Source organism: Balaenoptera acutorostrata, chromosome 2 (genome assembly GCF_949987535.1).
Source record: "Balaenoptera acutorostrata chromosome 2, mBalAcu1.1, whole genome shotgun sequence".
Classification (NCBI taxonomy): domain Eukaryota; kingdom Metazoa; phylum Chordata; class Mammalia; order Artiodactyla; family Balaenopteridae; genus Balaenoptera; species Balaenoptera acutorostrata.
In genome coordinates, this window is record NC_080065.1 from 80,992,606 (window position 1) to 81,009,201 (window position 16,596).

General features: G+C 42.0%; 1 protein-coding gene across 1 annotated transcript in view; it reads left to right on the top strand.

Annotated features, from left to right (window-relative positions):
- RHOBTB3 (Rho related BTB domain containing 3) overlaps window positions 1-16,596 on the top strand; it is an 85,944-nt gene that overhangs the window by 64,846 nt on the left and 4,502 nt on the right. The gene's annotated exons all lie outside the window — the stretch shown is intronic.

Below are 16,596 nucleotides of genomic sequence, written 5' to 3' on the forward strand. Positions count from 1 at the left end.
TCTAGGCACGCGGGCTCAGTAGTTGTGGCTCACGGGCTCTAGAGCGCAGGCTCAGTAGTTGTGGCACGCGGGCTTAGTTGCTCCGTGGCATGTGGGATCTTCCTGGACCAGGGCTCGAACCCGTGTCTCCTGCATTGGCAGACGGATTCTTAACCACTGCACCACCAGGGAAGTCCTTAATAGACTTTTTTTTAGAGCAGTTTTAGCTTCACAGCAAAATTGAGAGGAAGGTACAGAGGTTTCCCGTATTCCTCCTGCCTCCACACGTACATAGCCTCCCCCATTAGCAAAATCCTCTCCCCCAGAGTGATACATGGGTTACGATTGATGAACCTACATGGATGCATCATAGTCACCCACAGTCAGTAGTTTACATTAGGGTTCACTCTTGGTGCCGTACGTTCTGTGGGTTTGGGTAAAGGTGTAACAACATGTATCATACAGAACAGTTTCACTGCCCTAAAAATCCTCTGTGCTCTGCCTGTTCATCGCTCCTACCCCCAACCTCTGGCAACCACTGATATCTTTACTGTCTCCATAGTGTTTTGCTTTTTCTGGAATGTCATATAGTTGGAATCATACAGTATGTAGCCTTTTCAGATGGGCTTCTTTCACTTAGTAATATGCTTTGAAGGTTCCTCCATGTCTTTTCAGGGCTTAATACCTCATTTCTTCTTAGTACTGAATAATATTCCATTGTCTAGATGTACCACAGTTTATTTTCAGTACCTTCTACTGAAGGACATCTTGGTTGCTTCTAAGTTCTGGTAATTATGAATGAAGCTGCAATAAACATCCATGTGCAGGTTTTTGTGTGGACATCAGTTTTCACCTCCTTTGCGTGATTACCAGGAGTGCATTGCTGGGTCACATGGTAAGAGTATGTTTAGTTTTGTAAGAACCCACCAAACTGTCTTCCAAAGTGGGTATGCCATTTTGCATTCCCACCAGCAATGAATGCGTTCCCGTTGTTCCATATCCTCGTCAGCATTTGCTGCTGTCAGTGTTCTGGATTTTGGCCATTCTAATAGGTGTGTAGAGATATCTCACTGTTGTTTTAATTTGCATTTCAGTCTTTTATCAGATATGTCTTTTGCAAATATTTTCTCTCAGTCTCTGGCTTGTTTTTTCATTCCCTTCACAGTGTTTTGGGTGCGGCTGAACTGCACTGACTCCACTTTGTCAGCTCCACCTTAAGCCCACAGTTGTATTGCCCTCCTCTCTGCAGGACTGAGATTGAGTCTACTCACAAGGAAAGCACCCAAGCCAGCTAGGTTCCCTATCAACTTTTACCCTTTCCTTCATCTGATATGAAAACTGGAAGAATGCCTTTTGCTGAACCAGATGGTAATGAGACCCCTGGTTCCTGTCAGTGAGGATATGATTTTCCCTATTAGTGAGATTCTATTTTTAGCTTCGGCTCCTTTAAATTCCCCTGTACCCCTTTAGGCAGTGTGGCATACAGCTGCTAATGCCTCTGGATCATCAAACACCTGATCCTGTCTGTGTCAGTTACCCCCAATAAACTTCATAGTTACACTTTATGGAATTGCCTGCTTTGTTTTTTGGTCTCAAAGTCCCTTCTCAGTTTGGAGGGTATTATTCAATATCTCCACCTTCCAACACTTTCACAGAGCAGAATTTTTAAAAGTTCGGTGAAGTCTAGCTTATCAATTCTTCCTTTCATGGGTCATGCCTTTAGTGTTATATCTCAAGACATCACTATACCCAAGGTCATTTAGATTTTCTACTATGTCATTTTCTAGGAGTTTTATAGTTTTGCATTTTACATCTATGTCTTTGATCCATTTTGAGTTAAGTTTTGTGAGGGATGTAAGATCTGTGTCTAGATTCATTGTTTTGCACGTGGATGCCCAGTTGTTCCAGTGCCATATGTTGAAAAGATTCTCTTTGCTCCGTTGCATGGCATTTGCTTCTTTGTCAAAGATCAGTTGACTGTATGTATGTGGGTCTATTTCTGGGCTCTCTATTCTGTTTCATTGATCTATTTGTCTATTCTTTTGTCAATACCACATCATCTTTTTTTTTTTTTTTTTTAAAGGATTTTTCTTATTTATTTATTTATTTATTTATTTTGGGCTGTGTTGGGTCTTCGGTTCGTGCGAGGGCTTTCTCCAGTTGCGGCAAGCGGGGGCCACTCTTCATCGCGGTGCGGGGACCGCTCTTCATCGCGTTGCGCGGGCCTTTCTCTATCGCGGCCCCTCCCGTCGCGGGGCACAGGCCCCAGACGCGCAGGCTCAGCAATTGTGGCTCACGGGCCCAGCCGCTCCGTGGCATGTGGGATCCTCCCAGACCAGGGCTCGAACCCGTGTCCCCTGCATTAGCAGGCAGATTCTCAACCACTGCGCCACCAGGGAAGCCCCTTCACATCATCTTAATTACTGTAGCTTTATAGTAAGTCTTGAAGTCTCATAATGTCAGTCCTCCAACTTGGTTCTGCTGTTGACTATGCTGGGTCTTTTGACTTTCTGTGTAAACTTTAGAATCGGTTTGTAAAATCCAAAAGTAACTTGGTGGGATTTTGATTAGGATTGCATTGAATCTATGGATCAGGTTGGGAAGAACTGACATCTTGATAATATTGAGTCTTCCTATCCATGAACGTCAAATATCTCTCCAGTTATTTAGTTCTGTGACTTTTTTTTGTTGGCCATGCTGCACTGCTTGTGGGATCTTAGTTCCCTGACCAGGGATTGAACCCAGGCCCTGGAAGTGAAAACGCTGAGTCCTAACCACTGGACCATCAGGGAATTCCCTTTGAGTTTTTTTTAAATCCTCAGGTTCAGTTATGTTAAATAGGAAAGTGATTGACTTTCATATATTATTACCCTTGTATCCTGAAACCTTGCTGTAACTGCCTGTTAGTTCTAGGAGTTCTTTTGTCGATTCTTTTGGATTTTCTACATAGGCAATCATGTCATCTATGAATAATGACTGTTTATTTCTTTATTCACAATCTGTATACCTTTTGTTTCCTTTTCTTGTCTTATTGAATCAGCAAGAACTTCCAGTATGATGTTGAAAAGGAGGGGGACAGTCTTGCCTTGTACCTGATCTTAGTGTGAAGCTTTAAATTTCTTGCCATTACATGTGATGTTAACTGTGGGTTTCTTGTAGATCTTCTTTATCAGATTGATGATGCTCCCCCCATTCTTAGTTTACTGAGAGTCTTTATCATGAATGGGTGCTGGATTTTTGTCGAATGCTTTTTCTAGATCTTTTGGTATGATCATGTAATTTCTGTTGTTTAGCCTGTTAATGTGATTGGTTACATTAATTGATTTTCAAACATTGAGCCAGTCTTGCATACCTGGGATAAATCTGCTGGATTGAGGTGTATAATTTTTTTTATACTTTGTTGGATTTGATTTGCTAATATTTTGTTGAAGAATTTTGCATCTATGTTCATGAGACATATAGGTCTGTAGTTTTCTTGTAGTGTTTTTGTCTGGTTTTGGTATTAGGGTAATGCTGGCTTCATATAATGAGTTAGGAAGAATTCTTTTGCTTCTATTCTCTGAAAAATATTGTAGAGAATTGGTATAATTTCATCCTTAAATGCTTGATTAGAAATCACCAGCAAACCCATATGGACCTGGTGCTTTCTGTTTTGGAAGATTTTTTTTTTTTTTACAATTCAGTGATTGGAAGATTATTAATTATTGATTCAATTTCCTTAATAGATAGAGTCCTATTCAGATTGTCTATTTCTTCTTGGGTGAGTTTTGGCAAGTTGTGTCTTTCAAGGAATTGGTCTATTTCATCTAGGTTTGTGGGCATAGAGTTGTTTATAGTATTCCTTTAGTATCCTTTTTAAAGTATATATATATATATATATATATATATATATATTAATTTATTTGGTTGCACTGGGTCTTAGTTGCGGCACGCGGGCTCCTTAGTTGTGGCATGCGAACTCTTAGTTGCGGCATGCATGTGGGATCTAGTTCCCTGACCATGGATTGAACCTGGGCCCCGTGCATTGGGAGCGTGGAGTCTTTTCCACTGTGCCACCAGGGAAGTCCCTATTATCCTTTTAATGTCTATAGGATCTTTAGTGATGTACCTTCTTTCATTTCTGATATTTGTAATTTGTCTCTTCTCTCTCTCTTTCCCTCTCTCCCTCTCTCCCTTTCTCCCTCCCTCTCTTTTTTTCCTCTCTCCCTCTCTTTTTTAAGTAACCTAACTAAAGCTTATTGATTTTACTGATCTTTTCAAAGAATCATTTTTTGGTTTTGTTGATTTTCTCTATTGACTTCCTGTTTTCAAAAATTATGTTGATTTTTGCTCTCATTCTCATTATTTTTTTCTCCTACTTAATTGGGGTTTGATTTGCTTTTGTTTTTGTAGTTTCCTAAGGTAGAAGCTTAGATAGCTGATTTTAGATCTTTCTTTTTTTAAAATGTATGAATTTAATGCTGTAACTTTCCCTCTAAGGACTGCTTTTGCTGCACCCCACAAATTTTGATAAGTTGTCTTTTCATTTTCATTGAGATCAAAAATATTTTAAATTTCTCTTGAGGTTTACTCTTGGACCCATGTCTTATTTAGAAGTGTGTTGCTTAACCCCCGTGTATTTTAGGATTTTCCAGGTATCTTTCTGTGTTGATTTCTAGTTTAATTCCATTGTGGTCAAGAGCACACATTGTATGATTTCTGTTCTTTTAAATTTGTTAGGTGTGTTTTATGGCCCAGAATGTAGTCTACCTTAGTGAATGTTCCATGTGAGCTTGAGAAGAATGTGTATTCTGCTGTTGTTGGATGTAGTCTACAGATGTTGATTATATCCAGTTGATTGATCATGTTGTTGAGTTCGACTATGTCCTTACTAATTTTCTGCCAGCTGGATTTGTCCATTTATGACAGAGAAGTGTTGAAGTCTTCAACTTTAATGGTGGATTCATCTGTTGTTCGTTGCAGTTCTGTCAATTTTTGCCCCATGTATTGTGATGCTCTTTTGTTAAGCACATACATGTTAAGCATTGTTATGTCTTCTGGAGAGTTTATCCGTTTATCTTTATGTAATGCCTTTCTTTATCCTTGGTAACTTTCCTTGCTTTGAAGTCTGCTCTGCTTTCTTTTGATTAGTGTTAATATAGTATGTCTTTCTCCATTCATTTACTTTTAACCTCTATGTGTCTTTATATTTAAAGTGGGGTTCTTGTAGACAACATCTTACTGGGTCTTGTTTTTTGATCCACTCTGACAACCTCTGTCTTTTAACTGGTGCTTTTAAACCATTGACATTCAAAGTGATAACTGATATACTTGGATTATCTATCATATTTGTTAAAGCCTTCTATTTGTTGCCCATGTTCTTTGTTCCAATTTTTGTCTTCCATTTTTTTCCCTGCCATTTGTGGCTTTAATTGAGCATTTTATATGATTGTGTTTTTTCTCTTTCATCGTGTATCAGTTATACTTTTTTTTTCTTCCCTATTTTAGCGGTTGCCCAAGAGTTTGCAATATACATTTACAACTAATTCAAGTCCACTTTCAAACAGCAATATACTGCTCCACAGGTAGTGCAAGTACCTTATAATAACAAAATAATCGTAATTCCTCCCTCCTGTCCCTTGTATCATTTCTGTCACTCATTTCATGCATACATAAGCATACATAAACTCATATATATGCATAAGCATCCATAACCAAATACATTGTTGTTATTATTATTTTGAACAAACTGTTAACTGTTAGATCAATTATGAATAAGAAAAATAAAAGTATTTTTCACTTGTCCCTTCTTCAGTGTTCTTCCTTTCTTTATGTAGTTCAAAATTTCTGATCTATGTCATTTTTCTTCTCTCTGAAGAACTGTTAACATTTCTTGCAAGGTAGGTATGCTGACAACACATTCCTTCAATTTTTGTTTGCCCAAGAAAGTCCTTATTTCTGCTTCACTTGTGAAGAGTAATTCCCAGTGTACAGAATTCTACCTTGGTGGGGTTTTTCTCTCAACACTTTAAATATTTCAGTCCACTCTCTTCTTGCCTTCATGATTTCTGAGAAGTCAGATGTAATTTTTATCTTTGCTCTTCTATAAGTAAGGTGTTTTTTCCTCTGGCTTCTGTCAGGATATTTTCTTTATCTTTTATTTTCTGCAGTTTGAAAATGATATGTTTAGGTGTAGTGGGTTTTTTCATCATTTTTTTTCTGCTTGGTGTTCTCTGAGCTCTCTAGATCTGTGGTTTGGTGTCTGGGGAAATTCTCACTCATTATTGCTTTAAATATTTCTTCTGTTCCTTTCTGTCTTTCTTCTCCTTCTGGTATTCCTATTATGTATATCTTACACCTTTTGTAGTTGTCCCATAGTTATTCGATATCCTGTTCTGGGTTTTTCAGTATGAGACAGGAAGGGGGCAGGGCACAACATTTACAAGAATGACATAGCCAGAGGACACGACATAAACTGATTAGAATCAACTAGGTCCAAGATGGCGGACAAGTTGACTTCCACTAGACCTTGAGCCTCAGTATATGCTCTTTGTAACACATCAGCAAGCTAAACGACACACACACAGGCGCCATGACAGTTAACAAGGCCGACCATAAAGGTCAAAAAGTGGGTGGTGGGGCTTCCCTGGTGGCGCAGTGGTTGAGAATCTGCCTGCCAATGCGGGGGACGCGGGTTCGAGCCCTGGTCTGGGAGGATCCCACATGCTGTAGAGCAACTAGGCCCGTGAGCCACAATTACTGAGCCTGCGCGTCTGGAGCCTGTGCTCCGCAACAAGAGAGGCCGCAATAATGAAAGGCCCGCGCACTGTGATGAAGAGTGGCCCCCACTTGCCGCAACTAGAGAAAGCCCTCGCACAGAAACGAAGACCCAACACAGCCAAAAATAAATAAATAAATAAATAAAAATTGTATAACTTAAAAAAAAAAAAAAAAAAAAAAGTGGGTGGTGGCCCAATTCCTGGAAATCCCCACGCCTTCCCCAAAATAGCCGGAATACTACTCCCACTCATTAGCCTATGAAATTACCCACCCCTATAAAAACTGACAACCCCATACCCTGGTGCCTCTCTCACCTTCTGAGATGGCCCACACTCTGTCTATGGAGTGTGTTTCTCCTTGAATAAACTTTCTTTCACTTTGCTGTGGCTGGCTCTTAAATTCTTTCCTGCACGAAGCCAAGAACCCACACTTGGCAGCCGTCCCAGGGACTCAGACATGACCTGGGATGTGACCATCCTTTCGCGCCCCACTCTCTTTCCTGCGTCAAGTATTTTTTTCTCTTTGTTTTTAAGTTTTGGAGGTTTCTTTTGAGACATTCTCAAGCTTAGAGATTCTTTCTTCAGTCTTAGTTTGGGCTGCTATAACAAAATACCACAGACTGGGTAGCTTATAAATAACAGAAATTTATTTCTCACAGTTCTGGAGTCTGGAAAATCCAAGATCAAGGTGTTGGCCCTCTTCCCGGTTCATAGCCTGCAGCTTCTCACTGTGTCCTCACATGGTGGAAGGGAGTGTTGTGGGATCTCTTTTATAAGAGCACTAATTTACTAATTCACCCTCATGACCTAATTGCCTCCCAAAGGCCCCACCTTCTAACACCATTGCATTGGATATAAGGATTCTAACATGAGTTTGGGGAGGACACAAACATTCAGATCATAGCACATGTCAAGTGAACTAATGAGTCCATCAAAGGCATTCTTCATTTCTGTCACAGTGTTTTTGGTCTCTAGCAGTTCTTTTTGGCTCTTTCTTAGAATTTCCATCTCTTTGCTTACATTGCCCATTTGTTCTTTCATGCGGTTTACTTTATCCATTATAGCCTTTAGCATGTTCATTGTAGCTGTTTTAAATTCCCAGTCTGATCATTCCAACAGCCCTGCCTAATGCTTCTCTATCTCTTCCAACTGTGGTTTTTGCCTTTTAATATACTAGTAATGTTTTCTCGATAGCGTGAGACAATGAACTGGGTAACTGCTGTTAAGTAGGTGTTTAGTAATGTGGTGGTAAGATGTGTGGAAGGAGGGGAGCCTGTTACATCCCTTTGATTAGGTCTCAGTCTTTTTAGGGAGCCTGTGAGCTTCACATGTGCTTCTTGGTGCCCACACCCTGGGGGGGGGTTGCCCTGTCTAAGTAGAGTAGGGCGGCTAGAATGGAGTTGGGTATTTCCCTCTTCCCTTAAGGAAGGCCAGAAGGAGCTGGAGTTGGGGTTTTCCCTTCCCCCAGGTCAGTTAGGCTCTGACAAAACCCCAGCACATTAGGCTGTAGTTAGAGAGTTAACTCTTGAGAACAGACCTTGTTAAGAAAAACAGAATGCTCTGGCTTATTTCCAGATGGTTCCTTTTCTGCTCTCCCTGCTTAAAGCATGAGGGTTTTTCCCTCCAGCATTCACTGTGAGAACCTCATTAGAACTCCAGATGGTAAAACTCACAAAAGCATGGGCCCTCTGATGACTGGGTCCCCTTGGAGTTTTTAGCTCTGAGCGTGGTCCTCATGGAGCCTCCAGCCGTTCCTTGATCACAGCTCAGGTTCCCCTCCCCCAGCACTCATTCTCATGTAAGTTGAGATTCTCGGTATTTGCCTGTCAGTCTCCCCAATTTGGGGGGCACTGGTTTGCTCTATGACCTCACTTCTCTTATGGATCTAAGAAGAGTTATTGATTTTTCAGTTATTCAGCTTTTCACTTTTTGTTAGGACGGAGTGGAAACTTCCAAGCTTCTTACATGCCGAATTAGAAACTGGAAGTCCTCAGTAGCATACATTTAAAAAGTTTATCAGATAAAAGGCTCGGACTCTCAAAATGAGTGCAAGTCCTGCAGGCCAGCACATCACGTAGCCCGGCATTTCCCAAACGCATTTGACCACGAAGCCCCTTTCCTCGTGTACCATTTATCAACATGCCATGGAACCAGTTTTCTGAAGAACCTGCTTGGAGGAACACTGAGCTCGAGCACAGTGCATGCTGGAGAAGTATCAAGTTGTTCCTTGAAGTTGTGGCTCAGAGCCCAGAGGCCCAGGGAGGCCCTCCTTTGGTCATTCCATTAAACCAGGAAGCACAGTCCCCTTTACAATGAAAGCCCTGGTTAAAGGCAGAGCGGTGCTGTGTGCTCCCGGAACCCTGCTGGGCTCGAATCCTGGCTCTGCTGAGAGCTCCTGGGCAACTTAACCTCTCTGCGCCTTAGTTTTGCCATCTGTAGAATGGAAATGATAATGACTAATGTTAGTTGGCTTATAGGGCTGCTGTGAGGATCATATGAGTGAAAACATGGTCAAAACTTAGAAAGTGCTTGGCACCCAGTGTGTGCAGCTGGGTCTTTCCAAGCTTCTTCCATCAGTGTACCCTGCAGACTCTCACATTCACCTGTTTCAACCAAGGGGGACACTATATAGCCTCTTTAAAATGCCTAGGAAACATGGGGTAAAACCCATACCTTGATTTTGGTGTGAGTTAACCATTATTTGATACTACCTTTACACTGCAGCTGTTTTCTAGATTTTGATCTGTATAAGTAGGAAGACGGAGGAGGACCAGTGTTAGCCCTCTCTTTGGTACAGGGAACTAGTCTCCAATATTTCCAAACTTGTAGACACCCCTCTTTTTTTTCAATATTAAAAAATGGGGGCTTCCCTGGTGGCACAGTGGTTGGGAGTCTGCCTGCCAATGCAGGGAACACGGGTTCGAGCCCTGGTGTGGGAAGATCCCACATGCCGCGGAGCAACTAGGCCCGTGAGCCACAATTACTGAGCCTGCGCGTCTAGAGCCTGTGCTCCGCAACAAGAGAGGCCGCGACAGTGAGAGGCCAGCGCACCGCGATGAAGAGTGGCCCCCGCTCGCCGCAACTAGAGAAAGCCCTCCCACAGAAACGAAGACCCAACACAGACAAAAATAAATAAATAAAATTAAATTAAATTAAAAAAAAAAAATGGGACAGGCCACAGCCTCTCCACATGTAGTCATTGCGCTTTAACCATCGACTGAGACAACAGTAATAATCAAAAGCTATTATCAATGTTAGGACGCTTTTTTAAAAAGTAAACGTTTTAAATAGATAATTATATGTACACGCAGTGATCCTTGGAATGAATTTATGTTTTATTCCCTGCTGCTGCTGCCATGTAAGGAAATAGACCAAGAAAACCTTTTATTTTTATTATTTTATTTTATTTTATTTTTTTGGCCGTGCCATGTGGTATGTGGGATCCTAGTTCCCCGACCAGGGATCGAACCCGGGCCCCCTGCCTTGGAAGCGTGGAGTTTTAACCACTGGACTGCCAGGGAAGTCCCCAAGAAAACCTTTTAACTGGGTAAATCGATTATTCACCTTTATTAAAATATTAGAAAATATAGATGCAGTGAAAGATACATGCGATGGCATTTCTTTATATATACCTGTGGAAAATCAGAGTATCTGTATATTCTGTGACCCTCTCAGTAACCCTGAGACCCCTCCCCAGGTTCTGCAGGTCACAGGGTCCACTCTCCTGTAGTCAAAGAATAATCAGTGGAGAAAGGGTCCTCATACTAAAGACCATCCTTTTAGTAAGAAACACTTATCCCTCACTTCTCAAAATCTTAGGAAGGGGGGATGTCCCTTCTTGTGCCAGCTCAGGGGTGTTTAAGGGAACACTTTGCATCCATTGATCCATCCCTCATTTGGACAAGGGGAATTTCTCGTTAGGTTAAGGACAGTCTATCAGCCAGTGGACCTCACCTGAATGCAAAGAGTTTGGGGTAAATTGGCCTCAAAAGTGGCCTAAGAGGAGGGGCGAGGGAGGGAAGGATTGGGAGCTTGGCATTAGCAGATGCAAACTGTATATAGAGGGTGGATAAATGACAAGATCCTACTGTATAGCAAAGGGAACTATATTCAGTATCCTGTGATAAACCAGAAAAGAATATGAAAAAGAATATTAATATATGTCCAAAAAAAAATGGAATCAGACTATAAAAAAAGGGAAAGTGGCTTAAAGCCACATTGTACCCTCACTACTGCTACCTGCCTCGGGCTTCCTGGATGGAGAGAAGAACCAGGGCTCCTCTCTGGTTAACCCGTGGTTTATCTATCTGGGACCACCCACATTCTTCCCTTTCTGGAGGCAGCCTGAGACCCATCCTTTCCTTCCCTTGCACTCTCTTGCCCTCTCTGGCACTCTCCAAACATTCAGCGACTGTGTTTGTGACTGGCATCTTCCAAGTAGTGGGCTAAGGGCACTCAGAGTCAGTTTTGCACGTCCACTCCTGCCACACGGGGGGGTTGCATTCTAACTGTTGGGGGGCAGCCTGGGTGGCCACAGGTTCCAGCTGAGCTAATTTGGTCTTCCGGGGAGCTGTCAGTCCTCCATTCCTAGAGTGAGTCCTCTGGTCCCCGTAGTCTAACCAGAGTTAGAACCCAGGGCAGATTAGGTTAAAGGTCATCCATCCTCAGCCCTCAGGATGACTTGGAAGAATCATAAGGAAAGGCAGTGCAAAATCCCCACCTTCCCACCTTAAAGACAACTTGTAATTTTATGTACAGACTATTCCAAGTTTCACAAGGCACACGACAGAAAACTAAGAGGGCAGCTGCTCTGCTCTCTCCTGAGAAAGCTCAGCTGCAGGCGTCCAGAGGCTTCAGCCCTGCTGGGTGGGACGGAGGACCCCAAATGAGCAGGAAGAGCCACTAGGAGTAAAATCCCAGGCGCACTAGGCGAGGCCCCCAAGAGGTTACGCAGAGTTCTGCGCTTTCACTGGCTCTGCAATACCCCTCCATCCCTCCTCCCCTCTTCAGCTCTGCATAGCTCACCAGAAAAGTCACCTGGGGACAGGAAACATAAATCATGTGTAAATATAGACCTGTGTTTAAATATCACTTATGCTTAAAGGGACCAGGCCAGAATTCTCTTCCACTAATTAGTAAGATTAAATTCTTCCCCTTCAAATGTCCAATGTACTTAATAAGAAAAGATCGCTATTAATATAGCAAAGGGATTTTAGTTAAAATATCTCAGCCCAATTCTTTAAAATATTTCCCAGGACCCACTAAAAATTGTTATGGCGCAGTGAATGAGGGAGCATGGCTTTCTCTTACAACCAAATGTCAAGGTAATGGCCTAATGATACCCACTGGGGATATAAATAGTGTGATCTGGGCCACCCTGATCACCCCTGGCTGTTGTTTTCCCTTAAGGGCCATCTTTGGACAACCTTGAATTGGGAAGAATGGCTGTCAGGTGTCCCACTCCAGGGGCCAGTCTGGAAGGGGCAGACTGAAGGCAGTTATTAAAATGAGATACATGCAGGAGATTGAATCACTTGCTTTTTAAAGTAAACCAAAGGAATAGAGCTTTGGCTATGAAGTTTTTGCCTGGTTATTCTTGTTGCTTCCCTCTGCCAACCCCGTGTGCCAACTTCTTGGTGCTCTTTGGATGACAGTCCTTTTTATCCCTGCATATCACACAGAATTACTCAGCAGGGAACAGACAGAAAACAGAAGATTACATGAGAGTCTGCACACTGATGAGGGGGTTGCCAAATCCCTTTCCCCTGCTTGGCAGCCAGAACCTGGTGGCACGCCCCAACCCGCTGGGAAACTGGAGAAACTGAACAGCTGAAAAGAAAAACGTCCAGGAGCTAACAGCTGGATAGTCCGCAGCTAATCATTCATTCACTCACTCATTCATTCATTCAAACACCTAACAGATATTTATGAAGTACCTACTATGTGCAAGCAGTCTTCTTGAGGCTGCAGATACAGCAGTAAATAAACAGACACAAATTCCTGGTCTCAAGGGGTTAGTGGTGAAGACAGATAGTAAATAAAGTAAATAAGCAAATTATACAACATATTAGGTGATAAATGCTATAGAGAAAAAACAAGGAAGAGGGATAGAGAATGCCAAGTGAAATTTTAAATAGGGTGATGTGAGAGGACTTGCTGAGAAGGTGACATTTGAACAAAGGTTCTGTGGTGAAGCCCACCAGTTGACAAGCCCAATTCATGCACACACAAATCTTCCAACCAGGTTTTGGTGCCTCATTCTTAAATATTTATGCACAGCCAGATTGCAAATGTTCAATGCAGAACATTGGAAGATCTTCAAATTTAAGCAGAAACAGAACATAGGAACTCAGAGAGAATGCTGGAATCAGAAGACAGCTTTTTTAAAAAGCCCCAACTAGGGCTTCCCTGGTGGTGCAGTGGTTGAGAATCCGCCTGCCAATGCAGGGGACACGGGTTCAAGCCCTGGTCTGGGAAGATCCCACATGCCGCGGAGCAACTTGGGCCGTGAGCCACAACTACTGAGCCTGCGCGTCTGGAGCCTGTGCTCCGCAATAAGAGAGGCCGCGATAGTGAGAGGCCCACGCACCGCGATGAAGAGTGGCCCCCGCTCGCCGCAACTAGAGAAAGCCCTCGCACAGAAACGAAGACCCAACACAGCCAAAAATAAATAAATAAATAAATTAAAAAAAATAAAAGCCCCAACTATAATTAATATCCTATGAGAGAGAAAAGAAAAGATTGCATCCATAAAACAAGAACAAAAAAATATTAAAAAGGAAACAACTGAGAACAAGGAAAAATTCTTGGAAATAAGAAAAAAATCACAGTTGGAAAAAAACCTCAGTAAAAATGTTTTTAAAAATCTCAATAACCTCAGCAAGGTAAGGTACTGCATTTATGAAGCAAAAACAATTCTAGAAAAAAAAGGAACACTCAAATAATATTGAAGAGCTATTGAAAGTTAAAAACATCATCAGAAATTAAAAACTTGATAGAAAAACAAGGAGGGGAAAATGAGTAAATCCCTCAGAATAAAACAAAGAAAATAGGAGAGAAAATATAGCAAAAACTAGAGGACAAGTCCAGGAAAGCCAGTATCGGATTGCTAGGAGCTCCAGAAAGAGGACACAAAGAAAATGGAGGGGAGGAAAGTATCCATAAAATAATCCAGTAAAATTTCCAATGGGCCTTTCAAACCTCCAAGTAGCCCCTAAAATAGACCCTCCCCAAGGCACATCACTGTGATATTTCAAAGGGAAGATTTTCTAGGTTTCCAGAATATAAAACAAACAAGAAAACCAAACAGGTCATCAAGAATCAGAACGGCTTCAGAGTTCTTAACAGCAACACTGAAAGCCAAAGACCATAAGCAGTGTCTTCAGACTTCCAGAGGAAGATGACTTCCAACTAGAAGCTCTATCCAGGTGAACTAGCAATCAAGTATCAATCAAATAAAAATATTTTCAGACAAGCAAGGTTTCAAAAAGTTTACTTCCCATTCTCTTTTCCTTAAAACTTATGGAGGATATATGGTCCTCCAAAATGAACAAGACTAAAAAAGAGAAAGATACAATGTGCTAATTTTCCTTTGACAGCCATTCTCCCCTTCTTTCTTTCTTTTTTTTAAACATTTATTTATTTATTCAAAACAAACAACTGTTTTTTTTGTTGTTTTTTTTTCCTGCCCTAGACTGCACCTTTGCTTGGGGAAAGTTTTTTCGTTTTTTTTTTTAAATTAATTAATTAATTTATTTTTGGCTGTGTTGGGTCTTAGTTTTTGTGCAAGGGCTTTCTCTAGTTGCGGCAAGCGGAGGCCACTCTTCATCGCGGTGCGCGGGCCTCTCACTATCGTGGCCTCTCTTGTTGCGGAGCACAGGCTCCAGACGCGCAGGCTCAGTAGTTGTGGCTCATGGGCCTAGTTGCTCTGCGGCACATGGCATCTTCCCGGACCAGGGCTCGAACCCGTGCCCCCTGCATTGGCAGGCGGATTCTTAAGCACTGTGCCACCAGGGAAGCCCCAAACAACTTTCTATTGAAGTTTAGTTGATTTATAATGTTGTGTTAGTTTCAGGTATACAGCAAAATCATTCATTTATATACATATATATATGTTCTTTTTCAGATTCTTTGGCATTATAGGTTATTATAAGATATTGAGTATAGTTCCCTCTGCTATACAGTAGGTCCTTGTTTATGTATTTTATGTATAGTAGGGTGTATCTGTTACTCCCAAACTCCTAATTTTCTTTCAATGTACACCTCCTTGAGTTTTAGCTGGGCAAGGGGCTTCCCAGCAGGGACACCACGGCCTAGTGTCACCCACAGCTAACTTCTGGGCAATGGGATATGAGCAGAGTGGTGCACACAACCCCTGGGTTGATTGTGATTTCAGAGAGCAAAGCCACCTGCTTGCCTCTGAACTCTTACGAGAGAAATAAGCTTCTGTCATTATGTTTTTGTTACAGCACTTTAGCTATAACAAATACTTATGGGGTGTGGGAAACAGGAGATCCAACTCAGGATAGAGAGCAATGGAATCCCCAGGATGACAGTGAAGGGAGATCCCAGGAAGAGAGCTGTGCTCTGACGTGGACAGCAAACAGTCCAGATTGGAGCAGTGAAATGCCCCATGTTGAGAGCTCAACTGTGGTCTTTTTTTTTTTTTCCTTTAACTTGAGGTGAGAATGCTTAAATGAGCCTGAAGCAGATCGTTATCTGAACTTAGTTTGCCTTGTGCTGATGACATTTCTGTTCTCCATGCCACAGCCTTGGCTAGTTGAGGGGGTATAGGCTTGCCACACTGCTATGGACGTGGTGTGCTTGGACCTGTTCCTGAAAGCTGGAGGCTGGCCATGGAAGCCGAAAATGCAGAGCAGCCCATTTCCATGACATATTTCTGGGGGATGCCCAGTACCTGTTCATACAATAACCTCCCCAGTATGGGTTGCCCAGTGTTTCCAAAGACTCATTTGGGAATACCCCTTTGGTAAACTCCCAGGGAAACAGAAGCTAATCTATGACTCAGAGCCTCTGTTCAGCTTATCTTCTCCTGAGGCCCTTCATCTGATGGTGAGAATATTGCCCTTTCCTTACACAGCTAGGTTGGTGTTTGCTATTGCTTTTCAAAACTAAAATGTATTGCTGAGGGATATTGTAGGAAGTAAAACTATAAAGGATCAGAATGATTACAACAAAATGAACTAGAGATCATCTCTGTGAAGGGAGGAAGGGGATACATTGGGAGGGGGCACATGGGCCTCTACAGTACGGTTTTTTGTTTTTTTTTTTTTCTTTTGGCATGTGGGATCTTGGACCACCAGGGAAGTCCTGGGCCTCTAAGATACTTTATCAGTACTCTGGAAGCACGCTGTTATATGCGTGCTTTACTTCTTAACTATGGAAGCAGATACATGGGTGTTCATTTAAATAGAACTATGCATTCTATATATTCTTATATATGTCTAATACATTTTACAGTATTTCTAAATAGCTTAAATACCTATGAAACTGATAAATGTGTGGCCAGGACTGGGGTTTGGGAGGGGTGGAGTAGTGTTGTAGTGTTGTTTGACATTTTAAACCACATGCATGTATTGCTTTGATAAAATAGAACCTCTGTGCTAGAAACTGGGCATACGAAGGTTTTTACGTCGAGGCTACTGCCTTTGAGTATTTCTGAATATGGCAAGAGACCAGTACAGATGATTAACTGCAATACAGCCTGATGTTTTAAGATTACAGAAGAAGGAGCAATGACTTTTTTTAGTCAAGAGGCAGTGAGAGGAGAGGGTAGGTCCAGAGGGGAGAGTCTGTAAATCAGGCCTTGAAGGCAGGGTTTGAAAGAAGAACAAAGGAT